General features: G+C 36.8%; 2 long non-coding RNA genes across 2 annotated transcripts; one reads left to right on the top strand and one right to left on the bottom strand.

Annotated features, from left to right (window-relative positions):
• The first annotated feature begins 2,456 nt into the window (after positions 1-2,456).
• Positions 2,457-4,127, top strand: LOC113076094 (uncharacterized). The gene is made up of 4 exons (XR_003281102.1): positions 2,457-2,516; positions 3,357-3,457; positions 3,589-3,742; positions 3,969-4,127. It is a non-coding gene; the product is annotated as an uncharacterized LOC113076094 (long non-coding RNA).
• Positions 4,128-4,158: 31 nt separating this feature from the next.
• On the bottom strand, positions 4,159-5,209 carry LOC113076095 (uncharacterized). Its single transcript, XR_003281103.1, has 3 exons — positions 5,087-5,209; positions 4,858-4,932; positions 4,159-4,770 (listed from the first exon to the last, which is right to left on the bottom strand). It is a non-coding gene; the product is annotated as an uncharacterized LOC113076095 (long non-coding RNA).
• Between the last annotated feature and the right edge of the window lie 13,926 nt (positions 5,210-19,135).

Here is a 19,135-nt window from a genome sequence, read left to right as displayed (position 1 = left end):
CTCCGAACATCCGCCAGCTAACGTCAAAAAGCGGACCAAGTCCGAACGTCTGCCGAATGTCAGCCAGCGAACTTTATAAAGTGGAAGTACTGCGGACCTAAGCAGACGTTCGGAATGTCCCGGGACATCCCCTGTTGGCTGGGGAACTGACTCAAATGATTCGCGATTCAGCTCCGAACTCCCAAACTGACTCAAATGATTCGCGATCCCCAAACTGACTCAAATGATTCGCGAACCCGCTCCAAACTCTCGAACTGATTCAAATGATCCGCGAACCCGCTTCGAACTCTCGAATTGATTCAAATGATTCGCGAACCCGCTCCGAACTCTCGAATTGATTCAAATGATCCGCGAACCGGCTCCGAACTCTCGAATTGATTCAAATGATTCGCGAACCGCTCTGAACAAAAAAAGGTCCCAGGGACGTCCCCTAAATGGCCTCCCCAGACATCAGCATGTAGGGTCTGCTTGACGTTGAGCGGAGGTTAACGAAGATGTCCCCCGGACATTCACGGGGTTCACTTGACGTGCAGCGGCCATTCGGGATGTTTAGGGGACTTTCGCTTTAAATCCTCTAAATGTCATTTTATTGTACTTTTAAGCTAATCAAAGACAACAGACACGCATGTATGAAGCAAAATACGTTTATTTTAATTGAACAATCGTAAAGTTGCAGGGCTATTTTCGTGTGTGTGTGTGTGTGTGTGTGTGTGTGTGTGTTTTGGTGGATGGTGTGTCCGCGTGTCTCTGGTTGTCAGCTGTGGTAAGTCGATGGCATTTCTTCCCATTGTCTTCTAACCTAAAACAACAAAATGATCATATTCAGTAGTGTTATGACTTTATATATCAAGGGCCAAAATTTTGCGGACATAATGAATGCCTTTTTGCCGCCTTTAGGCGTCTCAGTGTGTATTTTTACTATATGGAAATTAAATATTTAAGTTAAATATCTGCCAGTATTACTCATTTCATCTTTACAAGCTAACTTTAGCTTAGAAAGTGTTCACATAGCCTAACGTCAGCAGCTGCGCGGAACAACTTCAGAAAAGGTTTAAAAAGGTAAACTTCTTCAAATGTAAGCAACAGGGCTTGAAAACGAAAAAAAATTCATTTGGTTTACTCCGAGCAGAATCCATATTTTAACAGTTCTGTTCTTCCTCTGATATTATTACCGTTCCAAAACCAGTTCGGGAGGAAAAAATACCGGTCAATAACGTTGTTTTTTTTTAAACAATATTATTTGCCTATAATTTGCGTAATAATAATAATTTAATAAAAATAATAAAGTATAGCGTTTTCCTTACTCAAAAAAGGAGAAAATACAGATCTAACGATTACAGTTTACAGCTTGCACCAGATTTTCTCCAAATGTAAGCTAGGCCTACTTTAAAGAAGAAAAAAAATGAAAAACTATCAACACTTTAAAAGTATTTTTAAGATGTTTAAAAATGTTTGCTGCATTGTTAAAAAAAAACACTTGTATAAATTGCGTTTTGACTTTTGAGAGTTAAAAAAAAAAAAAAAAACTAAGTCCAAAAACAAATTAATGTAACCTGAAGCTGAAGCCTACCTCTCTCATTCGGCACGAATCCAAATGTTTCCATGTTCCCGACGTATCGGGATGCTAAAATGTTATTTAATATAAAGAATATAGAATAATAGTAAATATATAATAAGTAACGCTATATGCGTCCCGACAGTCGGACTCCAAATTTCATTCAATAATTATTTTGAGGTTAATAGCAAATGAAAACTGTTCAGCTTCTGGGAAATTTGTGAAGCTCCGCTAGGCTATTTTAGTTCCCCTTACACCACAACAAAATAATTTCAATTAACAGTATTTAGAAAAGAACAAGGATTATAAATATAAGAAGCTATAGCAATATTAACTAATGAATATTAATTAATGAATTTCTGCTAATAACCCTGATCTGTGCTTCAGGTGCGTTTCGTGAACGGCACCCATTGACTTCTGTGCTACAGGAAGAAATACTATGGAAGTGAATGGGTACCATAACCGTTTGGTGTTTAAAGCATCATCTTTTTAGCATTCAGCAGAAGACAGAAACTCGTACAAAACATATATAATTTTTACATTTTATTTAAAAAAATAAATATGTAAAATAAGCACACACAGTTAAACTTTTACTGCTAACTAGTAATTCATTCCCAAAGCAACCAACTATGTGTCATTGTTGTTAACTAAGTCTGAAACTACTAAAAACAGTTTTCTGTAATTGAATTAAAGCTTTTTTTTTTTTTTCAAAAAAGTTGAAATGCTAAAATTATTAAAACTGACATAAACATAAAAAAAAAAAAAAAAAAAACTAATTCCTAAACTTCAAACTGCAATCTTGTCAATCTGAGTAAGTGCTGTAACAGTTTATAAAGACCTTGATGTTGTTTGGACACCGTGTGTGTGTGTGTGTGTGTTTGTGTGTCTCCACCTGGATGTTCCCAGACCGAGTGGATCGATCGAAATGAAGGAGCAGAGACATGCGGGTGATGGATCACAGGTATGTGTTATTGAACGCTTTCTTCAAGTTCGCTAGATAGACCGATAACTATATGTAACTATGTGTATCAACGTGTTTGCTCAAGTTAAGTAAGTTAGAGATCAATTAATGCGGGTCGCATCGGCGGCTGTACATTTCTCTTAATATGCACACCTTTCACGTTGTTTTATAATTAATAATTAATAATTATTCTCCACGCCCTAGTTGTATTATGGACTATAAACGATGCTAAAGGTGTCTCTCAAAATATACTGTAAAACAAATAATACAAAACAAATGCCTTGTGTGTGTAAACATAATTTGAAATAAACCTCTTTCTGATTCCTAACAAGTTTATTTATATACAGTTGGTCACATCCCTATAGACTATGTTTAAAAGCTGTGATGTTTATATGATACATTGTTAATGCACTTATTCTAGATCAGTTGTGTGAAACTCAATTCCTGGAGGGCCACAGCTCTGCAGTTTAGCTCAAACCAGCTCCAACCCACACCTGTTAGGAGGTTTCTAGTAATCCTGAAGATCTTGATTAGCTGAATCAGATGTGTTTGATTAGGGTTTGAGCTAAACTGTGCAGAGCTGTGGCCCTCCAGGAACTGAGTTTAAAACACCTGATCCAGATAATCCTATATGATGTTGTGATGACCTATTTAACAGAGAGAATATTCTGATGTCTGTACAGCTGCACAGAATTGAATGGGTCTTCTGACCCAAAGCCTTGGTCAGATTCAGTCAGCTCAGGGTCAGCAGCAGCAGCCACAACAACGACAGCAGCCTCCTGCCTCAAATTCATAAAACCTTTATTTCTACGCACAGTTTAAATTTTTGTTTTTTTTCAGGTGGAGGAAGAAGAAACTGATCTCTCTGCATGGAATGATCAAATAATTAATTGTGGTTTTACTGGGGCCGTTAAACCTGAGAACAAAGAGGCCATAATAAGGTCAGAAAAAGTCTTCTAACTTCTTTACATTTGAAACCTTGCAAACGGTTTTAATTTAGCTGCCTACCAGATATACTGATTAGCCACAACACTGTCTATATTATGCAATAATTTTCTGGTTCTTTTTCCAGATCAATTGTGCTTCATGCAACTCTACGTTTGGTCCCTTTGTTGAAGCAAATCTGAAAAGGTCTTGAAGTCCACAATTTTGTGGACATCCTGGAAAAACATTCAGGACTTTGCCACCAGTTCTTTGTCCCTGATGTGGTGTATGATGATGATAAGGTATCAGTAACTGGAAAAAAAAATATGCCTATATCTTGTATTGCATTTTAGGAATGTTATATATATAGGAAAATTATTATTTGCCAAGTTAAAAAATAATTGTCAAACACTTGTTCCTTACAAAAAAAATAATAGTAGAAAATGGTAATAAAGTAGCTTTGGATAAAAGCCAAATGCATGTGCATATGTACCTGAAAATGGATGGTTGTTTTTTTTTCCCCCACAGGCTGATGCAGACTTCATCATGCAGAACATTCTTCCGAAAATGTCGGAGAAGGGATCAGTACGAGAAACAGCTATAATCAACTTTCTGCAAGACTTTCTCCAAGAAATTGAAAGCTGTGTTATGTATGAACTGACAGAGTTGATTTAGTATAAATATTGTTAAAAAAAACTGCAGATTACACAAATTAATGTTAAAATGTAATTGATTTAATTCAGACAATACCAACCCCAACCAAGCCATTCAATTTGACAACGGTTTAAACAGAATTTTAAATTATACTAAATGTATGGAATTGTACATGTTCAGGAAAAAAAACCTTTTATACATTGGTAAATGTTCTTATGGTTTTGAAATTTACTGTGTATGTGTAGAGAACACAACGTGTTACATAATGTAAAATTGTATATCTTAATGAATGTGTTAAGAGAACACAAGTTGTTATACTAGCCATTTTCTGCTTTAAATATAGCCAATACAGAAAATAAAACAAGCATGCAATGTCACCTTAAGTTTGTTTTTTATTGACTTGGATGTTAATTTGCTTGTAAATGGATCATTTGGTCACTAGTCATTTCAATGACTGATTTAGTGTCAATTAAGAATGAAGCAGCACAAAATTTAAAACTTATAAATACTGGTCTCTTCCATAGTTTTGAGAGTGTGAGTTTGGGTTAAAGAAGTTTGAATTTGGGCCTATAAGTTCTTAAGTTAAGGGGCATTTGACTGGAGGAACTACGATTCCTGTCCACGGCTGGTCAGAGATACTGTCTGTGTCCCAGTCAGAGTTGCCGTCTTGTGCAATCTGTTAAAAGTTGGTAATAGTTTATGGACATTGGGGCAATATCTTGCATGAAAACATTACATTAAAAGACACACATTCTTAAAATACCTCAGATAGGACTGGAGGAGTGACAGGGTTTTGCAGGAGTCCAATTTCCCACAACTGGTCTGGGCTTCGATTACTCTGTGTGGAGAGGATGGTTATTCCACCCACTAGTAAAGGAGTCAAGGCTGGCTTGGAGACGAGGTAGGAACACCCTCTGGCCGGTCTGAAGTATCTGTTATTAATAATATAGGAGTCTAATAATAATAACAAGAAAGCGTTCAATAACACATACCTGTGATCCATCACCCGCATGTCTCTGCTCCTTCATTTCGATCGATCCACTCGGTCTGGGGCTCGCGCTGATGACGTAACGAGAAGGACGCGCCTTCGTCCCTTGTACACACCTCAACCTCTTGACCCCTCCCTCATGTCAAATCAGGGACACAAAGCTAGGCGCAAAGAAAAAATGAAGCGCAAAGGAAAGCTTGCACCGCAGAGGCATGGATGACTGAAACGCAGATTTAAAGGAGCAGCAAAGGGAAATGTTTTGCAAAGTCAATGCTGCTGAAGTTTTACTTTGCTAAACTTTATTTTTTCTCTCAGTGGTAAACTTTTCTTTTGCAATTATTATTTTTTTACTTGCAAAAAAGCAATTTTTTTCTCAATACTCTATTTTTATTTGCAAAACATATTTTATTTTTTGCAAAACATATTTTTTTGTTTGCAAAACATTGTTTTATTTTGCAGATATATATGGCCCTATTTTGACTCCATAGGAAATGGCAGATGAGGGACGAAACAGGGACCTTCACAAACTGTCTCAGACTTATGTCCGCCGAACGTCAGCCAGGGAACGTTGTAAAGTGGAAGTACTGCGGACCTAAGCTGACGCTTGGAACGTCAGAGGGACATCCCCTGTTGGCTGGGGAACTGACTCAAATGATTCGCGATCCCGCTACGAACTCCCGAACTGATTCACATGAATCGCGATCGCCAAACTGACTCAAATGATTCGTGATCCCGCTACGAACTCCCGAACTGATTCACGTGAATCGCGAAGCAGCTCCTAACTCTCGAATTGATTCAGATGATTAGCGAACCCCTCTGAACTCTCGAATTGATTAAAATGATTCGCAAACCCGCTCCAAACAAAAAAAGGTCCCAAGGACATCCCCTAAATGGCCTCTGCTAACATCCCCTGGACATCAGCGTGTAGGGTCTGCTTGACGTTGAGCGGACGTTCGCGAAGATGTCCCCCGGACATTCACTGGACGTTCACAGTATGTGCAGCGGCCTTTCGGGATGTTTAGGGGACTTTCACTTTAAATCCTCTAAATGTGATGATTTTATTGTGCTTTTAAGTTAATCAAAGACAACAGACACGCTGTATGAAGCAATATACGTTTATTTTAATTGAACAATCGTAAAGTTGCAGGGCTATTTTCGTGTGTGTGTGTGTGTGTTTTGGTGGATGGTGTGTCCGCGTGTCTCTGGTTGTCAGCTGTGGTAAGTCGATGGCATTTCTTCCCATTGTCTTCTAACCTAAAACCACAAAATTAACATATTCAGTAGTGTTATGACTTTATATGCCTAGGACTATCATTTATCCAATGACAAAAGATTTGTAAAGACCGAAATTTAGCGGACATAACATATGCCTTTTTGCCGCTTTTAGGCGTCACAGTGTACATTTTTACCATATGGAAATTAAATATTTAAGTTCTATATCTGCCAATATTATATACGTTTAGTCATTTCAGCTTTACAAGCTAACTTTAGCTTAGAAAGTGTTCACATAGCCTAACGTCAGCAGCAGTGCGGGACAAATTCAGAAAAGGTTTAAAAAAGTAAACTTCATCAAATGTAAGCATTAGGAGATAAACAGTACTTACGGTAGCTATAATGTCTAATAATATAAAAGAATAAATGCCTTTTTGACCAAACAAAAGCGAAAACTCAAGGCCGTGTCTGAGGAAATCACCTGATGACCATTAACTGTCACTAGCGGCTGAGCGTTGCCATGGATACATGCGCGTGCCCTAAAGTGACGTCATTCGGGCATGTGCTCATTTGATCGACAGCTGCTTGGATCCTATCTCCAGAGTGGCTATATTACTTTTTTATATGAGCTCTATGTAGTATAGCAGTCTTAAATGCAATAACTAAAATAATTTATTTCCTAAATAACTTTTCTTGTGGGCTTGCCAACATTTTATACAATACAAGTTTATTTATATAGCACAAACAAACAGTTTAATATGTAAATTAAAATAATTAATTAATTTGTCTTACCCGTGTTATTTTTCACTTTCTTTTCTTCATGTTTTCCTTGGCATTCACTCTATAACATTCTAGTAGAGCTCCTGGGATGCAAACATATTTTCTTCATTCATGCATAAACCTAATTGTAGCTGTGTTCAATTATATTATTGAAAGGCATCATGATTTTGATGTTTAAATGCTGAAAACAGACTCCTGATTTAATGATATTTTTCATTACAGAAGTTACTCCTATTTTCTTTTTCCAGAAATGAAAATTATTAATTAAACATCAACTTTATTTTACAATGGATTCAAATCTATATAGTAAAAAAAAAAATCAATCTGTAAATCAAAAATATTTTTTCTTCATTTTGCAATCTGTTATTACAGTTTTTTTTATTTTTAGGATTTTATTTTAGTCAAAAATACCCTTTAAAATCCAATATGAGTTTATATTAGTTTGATTTTGTCAACTATCTTCGTGTGCGTTGTAAGGTGTCAGTTCCAGTGTTGGGAAGGTTACTTTGGAAATTACAAATTACCTTATTTTAAAATGTTTTATGTAGTGTCACTGTTTCAAGAGACTTTGAGTAATGTAACTGATTACATTTGATTACTTTTTGATTACTTTTCTAAATTTCTATTGTTTTCAAATTTTCATTATTTTGAATCATTTAAAGCAGGCAGGGTTAATGATACAGTGGTACTCAACACTGATTACTCTCAGATTTCAGAATCCTTCTTCGAGATAGGACTTTAGCAGCTCTTTTTACTTTGCAATCTTTTTTAGGTTAAATACAGATTTAAAATCATAAGATATAGTTTAATAGCTATGATACTGTTTTTGAAATCAAATCTTTGCATAGCTATGACAGGAAACATTGGCATCTAACAATGCCTTGGAAAAAAGGCAGTTAATCTAAAAATAAAATAAATTAATAAATCAATAATCATTTACATAAACCAAAATAGGAAATAAAACAGTTATGGAAGAAGCAGATATCATATTCTTTGTCTTCAACTCCGGAAACATTGGTGTCTCATATTTTAAATATGTATACGTGTGAAAATATTCAAATGTAAATCCTCCGAACATCCGCCAGCTAACGTCAAAAAGCGAACCAAGTCCGAACGTCTGCCGAATGTCAGCCAGCGAACTTTATAAAGTGGAAGTACTGCGGACCTAAGCAGACGTTCGGAATGTCCCGGGACATCCCCTGTTGGCTGGGGAACTGACTCAAATGATTCGCGATTCAGCTCCGAACTCCCAAACTGACTCAAATGATTCGCCATCCCCAAACTGACTCAAATGATTCGCGAACCCGCTCCAAACTCTCGAACTGATTCAAATGATCCGCGAACCCGCTTCGAACTCTCGAATTGATTCAAATGATTCGCGAACCCGCTCCGAACTCTCGAATTGATTCAAATGATCCGCGAACCGGCTCCGAACTCTCGAATTGATTCAAATGATTCGCGAACCGCTCTGAACAAAAAAAGGTCCCAGGGACGTCCCCTAAATGGCCTCCCCAGACATCAGCATGTAGGGTCTGCTTGACGTTGAGCGGAGGTTAACGAAGATGTCCCCCGGACATTCACGGGGTTCACTTGACGTGCAGCGGCCATTCGGGATGTTTAGGGGACTTTCGCTTTAAATCCTCTAAATGTCATTTTATTGTACTTTTAAGCTAATCAAAGACAACAGACACGCATGTATGAAGCAAAATACGTTTATTTTAATTGAACAATCGTAAAGTTGCAGGGCTATTTTCGTGTGTGTGTGTGTGTGTGTGTGTGTGTGTGTGTGTGTGTGTGTGTTTTGGTGGATGGTGTGTCCGCGTGTCTCTGGTTGTCAGCTGTGGTAAGTCGATGGCATTTCTTCCCATTGTCTTCTAACCTAAAACAACAAAATGATCATATTCAGTAGTGTTATGACTTTATATATCAAGGGCCAAAATTTTGCGGACATAATGAATGCCTTTTTGCCGCCTTTAGGCGTCTCAGTGTGTATTTTTACTATATGGAAATTAAATATTTAAGTTAAATATCTGCCAGTATTACTCATTTCATCTTTACAAGCTAACTTTAGCTTAGAAAGTGTTCACATAGCCTAACGTCAGCAGCTGCGCGGAACAACTTCAGAAAAGGTTTAAAAAGGTAAACTTCTTCAAATGTAAGCAACAGGGCTTGAAAACGAAAAAAAATTCATTTGGTTCACTCCGAGCAGAATCCATATTTTAACGGTTCTGTTCTGCCTTCCTCTGATATTATTACCGTTCCAAAACCAGTTCGGGAGGAAAAAATACCGGTCAATAACGTTGTTTTTTTTTAAACAATATTATTTGCCTATAATTTGCGTAATAATAATAATTTAATAAAAATAATAAAGTATAGCGTTTTCCTTACTCAAAAAAGGAGAAAATACAGATCTAACGATTACAGTTTACAGCTTGCACCAGATTTTCTCCAAATGTAAGCTAGGCCTACTTTAAAGAAGAAAAAAAATGAAAAACTATCAACACTTTAAAAGTATTTTTAAGATGTTTAAAAATGTTTGCTGCATTGTTAAAAAAAAAACACTTGTATAAGATTGCGTTTTGACTTTTGAGAGTTAAAAAAAAAAAAAAAAAACTAAGTCCAAAAACAAATTAATGTAACCTGAAGCTGAAGCCTACCTCTCTCATTCGGCACGAATCCAAATGTTTCCATGTTCCCGACGTATCGGGATGCTAAAATGTTATTTAATATAAAGAATATAGAATAATAGTAAATATATAATAAGTAACGCTATATGCGTCCCGACAGTCGGACTCCAAATTTCATTCAATAATTATTTTGAGGTTAATAGCAAATGAAAACTGTTCAGCTTCTGGGAAATTTGTGAAGCTCCGCTAGGCTATTTTAGTTCCCCTTACACCACAACAAAATAATTTCAATTAACAGTATTTAGAAAAGAACAAGGATTATAAATATAAGAAGCTATAGCAATATTAACTAATGAATATTAATTAATGAATTTCTGCTAATAACCCTGATCTGTGCTTCAGGTGCGTTTCGTGAACGGCACCCATTGACTTCTGTGCTACAGGAAGAAATACTATGGAAGTGAATGGGTACCATAACCGTTTGGTGTTTAAAGCATCATCTTTTTAGCATTCAGCAGAAGACAGAAACTTGTACAAAACATATATAATTTTTACATTTTATTTAAAAAAATAAATATGTAAAATAAGCACACACAGTTAAACTTTTACTGCTAACTAGTAATTCATTCCCAAAGCAACCAACTATGTGTCATTGTTGTTAACTAAGTCTGAAACTACTAAAAACAGTTTTCTGTAATTGAATTAAAGCTTTTTTTTTTTTTTCAAAAAAGTTGAAATGCTAAAATTATTAAAACTGACATAAACATAAAAAAAAAAAAAAAAAACTAATTCCTAAACTTCAAACTGCAATCTTGTCAATCTGAGTAAGTGCTGTAACAGTTTATAAAGACCTTGATGTTGTTTGGACACCGTGTGTGTGTGTGTGTGTGTGTGTGTTTGTGTGTCTCCACCTGGATGTTCCCTAACCGCTACGAACTCTCGAAATGACTCAAATGATTCGCGATCCCGCTACGAACTCTCGAAATGACTCAAATGATTCGCGATCCCGCTACGAACTCTCGAAATGACTCAAATGATTCGCGATGCTACGAACTCTCGAAATGACTCAAATGATTTGCGAACCCGCTACGAACTCCCAAAGTATGGTTTAGTTTAGCAATTTCACTCCAGCAGCACTGTTTCACAGCTGAGAAACACACAGCGGTGATTCATTACTGAATTAATCTACAGCTTTGAACGAATCAGTCAGTGATTCAGTGACTCCTTCATTACGGAATAATTTCTGAGTGATTTAATGACTCACTCGCGGCCACCTACTGGCGCAGTTTCATATTTAAAGTATCATTTCAATATTATTTATAATTTGTATTATTTATGCAAAGGTTAATATAAAAATGTATTTGTAAAAATTCTTTCTGTAATGTCTATTCAATGCTTTTCTCATTTATCACAATAATAGTGATGTTTATTCTCCGTCCAAATTGATTGCACATCATCTAATTAATGAATTTCTGCTAATAACCCTGATCTGTGCTTCATGTGCGTTTCGTGAACGGCACCCATTGACTTCTGTGCTACAGGAAGAAATACTATGGAAGTGAATGGGTACCATCAACCGTTTGGTGTTTAAAGCATCATCTTTTTAGCATTCAGCAGAAGACAGAAACTCGTACAAAACATATATAATTTTTACATTTTATTTAAAAAAATAAATATGTAAAATAAGCACACACAGTTAAACTTTTACTGCTAACTAGTAATTCATTCCCAAAGCAACCAACTATGTGTCATTGTTGTTAACTAAGTCTGAAACTACTAAAAACAGTTTTCTGTAATTGAATTAAAGCTTTTTTTTTTTTTTTCAAAAAAGTTGAAATGCTAAAATTATTAAAACTGACATAAACATTAAAAAAAAAAAAAAAAAAACTAATTCCTAAACTTCAAACTGCAATCTTGTCAATCTGAGTAAGTGCTGTAACAGTTTATAAAGACCTTGATGTTGTTTGGACACCGTGTGTGTGTGTGTGTGTGTGTGTGTCTCCACCTGGATGTTCCCTAACCGCTACGAACTCTCGAAATGACTCAAATGATTCGCGATCCCGCTACGAACTCTCGAAATGACTCAAATGATTCGCGATCCCGCTATGAACTCTCGAAATGACTCAAATGATTCGCGATGCTACGAACTCTCGAAATGACTCAAATGATTCGCGATCCCGCTACGAACTCTCGAAATGACTCAAATGATTCGCGATGCTACGAACTCTCGAAATGACTCAAATGATTCGCGATCCCGCTACGAACTCTCGAAATGACTCAAATGATTCGCGATCCCGCTACGAACTCACAAACTGACTCAAATGATTCGCGATCCCGCTTTGAACTCCCGAACTGACTCAAATGATTCGCGAACCCGCTACGAACTCCCAAAGTATGGTTTAGTTTAGCAATTTCACACCAGCAGCACTGTTTCACAGCTGAGAAAGACACAGCGGTGATTCATTACTGAATGAATCTACAGCTTTGAACGAATCAGTCAGTGATTCAGTGACTCCTTCATTACGGAATAATTTCTGAGTGATTTAATGACTCACTCGCGGCCACCTACTGGCGTACTTTAATATTTAAAGTATCATTTCAATATTATTTATAATTTGTATTATTTATGCAAAGGTTAATATAAAAATTTATTTGTAAAAATTCTTTCTGTAATGTCTATTCAATGCTTTTCTCATTTATCACAATAATAGTGATGTTTATTCTCCGTCCAAATTGATTGCACATCATCTAATTAATGAATTTCTGCTAATAACCCTGATCTGTGCTTCAGGTGCGTTTCGTGAACGGCACCCATTGACTTCTGTGCTACAGGAAGAAATACTATGGAAGTGAATGGGTACCATCAACTGTTTGGTGTTTAAAGCATCATCTTTTTAGCATTCAGCAGAAGACAGAAACTCGTACAAAACATATATAATTTTTACATTTTATTTAAAAAAATAAATATGTAAAATAAGCACACACAGTTAAACTTTTATTCCTAACTAGTAATTCATTCCCAAAGCAACCAACTATGTGTCATTGTTGTTAACTAAGACTGAAACTACTAAAAACAGTTTTCTGTAATTGAATTAAAGCTTTTTTTTTTTTTTTTTTTTAAAGTTGAAATGCTAAAATTATTAAAACTGACATAAACATTAAAAAAAATTAATAAAACTAATTCCTTAACTTCAAACCGCAATCTTGTCAATCTGAGTAAGTGCTGTAACAGTTTATAAAGACCTTGATGTTGTTTGGACACCGTGTGTGTGTGTGTGTGTGTGTGTGTGTGTGTACACCTGGATGTTCCCTAACCGCTATGAACTCTCGAAATGACTCAAATGATTCGCGCTCCCGCTACGAACTCTCGAAATGACTCAAATGATTCGCGCTCCCGCTACGAACTCTCGAAATGACTCAAATGATTCGCGATCCCGCTACGAACTCTCGAAATGACTCAAATGATTCGCGATCCCGCTACGAACTCTCGAAATGACTCAAATGATTCGCGCTCCCGCTACGAACTCTCGAAATGACTCAAATGATTCGCGCTCCCGCTACGAACTCTCGAAATGACTCAAATGATTCGCGCTCCCGCTACGAACTCTCGAAATGACTCAAATGATTCGCGATCCCGCTACGAACTCTCGAAATGACTCAAATGATTCGCGATCCCGCTACGAACTCTCGAAATGACTCAAATGAAAAACTACTAAAAACAGTTTTCTGTAATTGAATTAAAGCTTTTTTTTTTTTTTTAAAAAAGTTGAAATGCTAAAATTATTAAAACTGACATAAACATTAAAAAAAAAAAAAAAAAAACTAATTCCTAAACTTCAAACTGCAATCTTGTCAATCTGAGTAAGTGCTGTAACAGTTTATAAAGACCTTGATGTTGTTTGGACACCGTGTGTGTGTGTGTGTGTGTGTGTGTGTGTGTGTGTCTCCACCTGGATGTTCCCTAACCGCTACGAACTCTCGAAATGACTCAAATGATTCGCGATCCCGCTACGAACTCTCGAAATGACTCAAATGATTCGCGATCCCGCTACGAACTCTCGAAATGACTCAAATGATTCGCGATGCTACGAACTCTCGAAATGACTCAAATGATTCGCGATCCCGCTACGAACTCTCGAAATGACTCAAATGATTCGCGATCCCGCTACGAACTCACGAACTGACTCAAATGATTCGCGATCCCGCTTTGAACTCCCGAACTGACTCAAATGATTCGCGAACCCGCTACGAACTCCCAAAGTATGGTTTAGTTTAGCAATTTCACACCAGCAGCACTGTTTCACAGCTGAGAAAGACACAGCGGTGACTCATTACTGAATGAATCTACAGCTTTGAACGAATCAGTCAGTGATTCAGTGACTCCTTCATTACGGAATAATTTCTGAGTGATTTAATGACTCACTCGCGGCCACCTACTGGCGTAGTTTCATATTTAAAGTATCATTTCAATATTATTTATAATTTGTATTATTTATGCAAAGGTTAATATAAAAATTTATTTGTAAAAATTCTTTCTGTAATGTCTATTCAATGCTTTTCTCATTTATCACAATAATAGTGATGTTTATTCTCCGTCCAAATTGATTGCACATCATCTAATTAATGAATTTCTGCTAATAACCCTGATCTGTGCTTCAGGTGCGTTTCGTGAACGGCACCCATTGACTTCTGTGCTACAGGAAGAAATACTATGGAAGTGAATGGGTACCATCAACTGTTTGGTGTTTAAAGCATCATCTTTTTAGCATTCAGCAGAAGACAGAAACTCGTACAAAACATATATAAATTTTACATTTTATTTAAAAAAATAAATATGTAAAATAAGCACACACAGTTAAACTTTTATTCCTAACTAGTAATTCATTCCCAAAGCAACCAACTATGTGTCATTGTTGTTAACTAAGACTGAAACTACTAAAAACAGTTTTCTGTAATTGAATTAAAGCTTCTTTTTTTTTTCAAAAAAGTTGAAATGCTAAAATTATTAAAACTGACATAAATATTAAAAAAAATTAATAAAACCAATTCCTAAACTTCAAACTGCAATCTTGTCAATCTGAATAAGTGCTGTAACAGTTTATAAAGACCTTGATGTTGTTTGGACACCGTGTGTGTGTGTGTGTGTGTGTGTGTGTGTGTCCACCTGGATGTTCCCTAACCGCTACGAACTCTCGAAATGACTCAAATGATTCGCGATCCCGCTACGAACTCTCGAAATGACTCAAATGATTCGCGATCCCGCTACGAACTCTCGAAATGACTCAAATGATTCGCGATCCCGCTACGAACTCTCGAAATGACTCAAATGATTCGCGATCCCGCTACGAACTCTCGAAATGACTAAAATGATTCGCGAACGCGCTACGAACTCTCGAAATGACTCAAATGATTTGCGATCCCGCTACGAACTCACGAACTGACTCAAATGATTCGAGATCCCGCTTTGAACTCCCGAACTGACTCAAATGATTCGCGAACCCGCTACGAACTCCCAAAGTATGGTTTAGTTTAGCAATTTCACACCAGCAGCACTGTTTCACAGCTGAGAAACACACAGCGGTGATTCATTACTGAATTAATCTACAGCTTTGAACGAATCAGTCAGTGATTCAGTGACTCCTTCATTACGGAATAATTTCTGAGTGATTTAATGACTCACTCGCGGCCACCTACTGGCGCAGTTTCATATTTAAAGTATCATTTCAATATTATAATTTGTATTATTTATGCAAAGGTTAATATAAAAATTTATTTGTAAAAATTCTTTCTGTAATATCTATTCAATGCTTTTCTCATTTATCACAATAATAGTGATGTTTATTCTCCGTCCAAATTGATTGCACATCATCTAATTAATGAATTTCTGTTAATAACCCTGATCTGTGCTTCAGGTGCGTTTCGTGAACGGCACCCATTGACTTCTGTGCTACAGGAAGAAATACTATGGAAGTGAATGGGTACCATCAACCGTTTGGTGTTTAAAGCATCATCTTTTTAGCGTTCAGCAGAAGACAGAAACTCGTACAAAACATATATAATTTTTACATTTTATTTAAAAAAAATAAATATGTAAAATAAGCACACACAGTTAAACTTTTACTGCTAACTAGTAATTCATTCCCAAAGCAACCAACTATGTGTCATTGTTGTTAACTAAGACTGAAACTACTAAAAACAGTTTTCTGTAATTGAATTAAAGCTTCTTTTTTTTTCAAAAAAGTTGAAATGCTAAAATTATTAAAACTGACATAAACATTTAAAAAAATTAATAAAACTAATTCCTAAACTTCAAACTGCAATCTTGTCAATCTGAGTAAGTGCTGTAACAGTTTATAAAGACCTTGATGTTGTTTGGACACCGTGTGTGTGTGTGTGTGTGTGTGTGTGTGTGTGTGTGTGTCCACCTGGATGTTCCCTAACCGCTACGAACTCTCGAAATGACTCAAATGATTCGCGATCCCGCTACGAACTCTCGAAATGACTCAAATGATTCGCGATCCCGCTACGAACTCTCGAACTGACTCAAATGATTCGCGATCCCGCTACGAACTCACGAACTGACTCAAATGATTCGAGATCCCGCTTTGAACTCTCGAAATGACTCAAATGATTCGCGCTCCCGCTACGAACTCTCGAAATGACTCAAATGATTCGCGATCCCGCTACGAACTCTCGAAATGACTCAAATGATTCGCGATCCCGCTACGAACTCTCGAACTGACTCAAATGATTCGCGATCCCGCTACGAACTCTCGAAATGACTCAAATGATTCGCGATCCCGCTTTGAACTCCCGAACTGACTCAAATGATTTGCGAACCCGCTACGAACTCCCAAAGTATGGTTTAGTTTAGCAATTTCACACCAGCAGCACTGTTTCACAGCTGAGAAACACACAGCGGTGATTCATTACTGAATTAATCTACAGCTTTGAACGAATCAGTCAGTGATTCAGTGACTCCTTCATTATGGAATAATTTCTGAGTGATTTAATGACTCACTCAACCGCAAGCAAGCAGTTTCATATTTAAAGTATCATTTCAATATTATTTATAATTTGTATTATTTATGCAAAGGTTAATATAAAAATGTATTTGTAAAAATTCTTTCTGTAATGTCTATTCAATGCTTTTCTCATTTATCACAATAATAGTGATGTTTATTCTCCGTCCAAATTGATTGCACATCATCTAATTAATTAATTTCTGTTAATAACCCTGATCTGTGCTTCAGGTGCGTTTCGTGAAGCCGGTGTATCCGGGACAGTCTCTGCAGACGGAGATGTGGAAGGAAGGGAACAGGATTCACATCCAGTGCAAGGTGACGAAGCGTTCTGTAACAGTTTATAAAGACCTTGATGTTGTTTGGACACCGTGTGTGTGTGTGTGTGTGTGTGTGTGTGTCTCCACCTGGATGTTCCCTAACCGCTACGAACTCTCGAAATGACTCAAATGATTCGCGATCCCGCTACGAACTCTCGAAATGACTCAAATGATTCGCGATGCTACGAACTCTCGAAATGACTCAAATGATTCGCGATCCCGCTACGAACTCTCGAAATGACTCAAATGATTCGCGATCCCGCTACGAACTCACGAACTGACTCAAATGATTCGAGATCCCGCTTTGAACTCTCGAAATGACTCAAATGATTCGCGAACCCGCTACGAACTCCCAAAGTATGGTTTAGTTTAGCAATTTCACACCAGCAGCACTGTTTCACAGCTGAGAAACACACAGCGGTGATTCATTACTGAATTAATCTACAGCTTTGAACGAATCAGTCAGTGATTCAGTGACTCCTTCATTACGGAATAATTTCTGAGTGATTTAATGACTCACTCGCGGCCACCTACTGGCGCAGTTTCATATTTAAAGTATCATTTCAATATTATAATTTGTATTATTTATGCAAAGGTTAATATAAAAATTTATTTGTAAAAATTCTTTCTGTAATATCTATTCAATGCTTTTCTCATTTATCACAATAATAGTGATGTTTATTCTCCGTCCAAATTGATTGCACATCATCTAATTAATGAATTTCTGTTAATAACCCTGATCTGTGCTTCAGGTGCGTTTCGTGAACGGCACCCATTGACTTCTGTGCTACAGGAAGAAATACTATGGAAGTGAATGGGTACCATCAACCGTTTGGTGTTTAAAGCATCATCTTTTTAGCGTTCAGCAGAAGACAGAAACTCGTACAAAACATATATAATTTTTACATTTTATTTAAAAAAAATAAATATGTAAAATAAGCACACACAGTTAAACTTTTACTGCTAACTAGTAATTCATTCCCAAAGCAACCAACTATGTGTTATTGTTGTTAACTAAGACTGAAACTACTAAAAACAGTTTTCTGTAATTGAATTAAAGCTTCTTTTTTTTTCAAAAAAGTTGAAATGCTAAAATTATTAAAACTGACATAAACATTAAAAAAAATTAATAAAACTAATTCCTAAACTTCAAACTGCAATCTTGTCAATCTGAGTAAGTGCTGTAACAGTTTATAAAGACCTTGATGTTGTTTGGACACCGTGTGTGTGTGTGTGTGTGTGTGTGTCCACCTGGATGTTCCCTAACCGCTACGAACTCTCGAAATGACTCAAATGATTCGCGATCCCGCTACGAACTCTCGAAATGACTCAAATGATTCGCGATCCTGCTACGAACTCTCGAAATGACTCAAATGATTCGCGCTCCCGCTACGAACTCTCGAAATGACTCAAATGATTCGCGCTCCCGCTACGAACTCTCGAAATGACTCAAATGATTCGCGATCCCGCTACGAACTCTCGAACTGACTCAAATGATTCGCGATCCCGCTACGAACTCTCGAAATGACTCAAATGATTCGCGATCCCGCTTTGAACTCCCGAACTGACTCAAATGATTTGCGAACCCGCTACGAACTCCCAAAGTATGGTTTAGTTTAGCAATTTCACACCAGCAGCACTGTTTCACAGCTGAGAAACACACAGCGGTGATTCATTACTGAATTAATCTACAGCTTTGAACGAATCAGTCAGTGATTCAGTGACTCCTTCATTATGGAATAATTTCTGAGTGATTTAATGACTCACTCGCGGCCACCTACTGGCGCAGTTTCATATTTAAAGTATCATTTCAATATTATTTATAATTTGTATTATTTATGCAAAGGTTAATATAAAAATGTATTTGTAAAAATTCTTTCTGTAATGTCTATTCAATGCTTTTCTCATTTATCACAATAATAGTGATGTTTATTCTCCGTCCAAATTGATTGCACATCATCTAATTAATTAATTTCTGTTAATAACCCTGATCTGTGCTTCAGGTGCGTTTCGTGAAGCCGGTGTATCCGGGACAGTCTCTGCAGACGGAGATGTGGAAGGAAGGGAACAGGATTCACATCCAGTGCAAGGT

This window comes from Carassius auratus, unplaced genomic scaffold, assembly GCF_003368295.1.
Source record: "Carassius auratus strain Wakin unplaced genomic scaffold, ASM336829v1 scaf_tig00018649, whole genome shotgun sequence".
In the NCBI taxonomy this organism is placed as follows: Eukaryota; Metazoa; Chordata; class Actinopteri; order Cypriniformes; family Cyprinidae; genus Carassius; species Carassius auratus.
The sequence above is the reverse complement of the archived record's forward strand: the minus strand, read 5'-3'. Positions and strand labels throughout refer to the sequence as shown.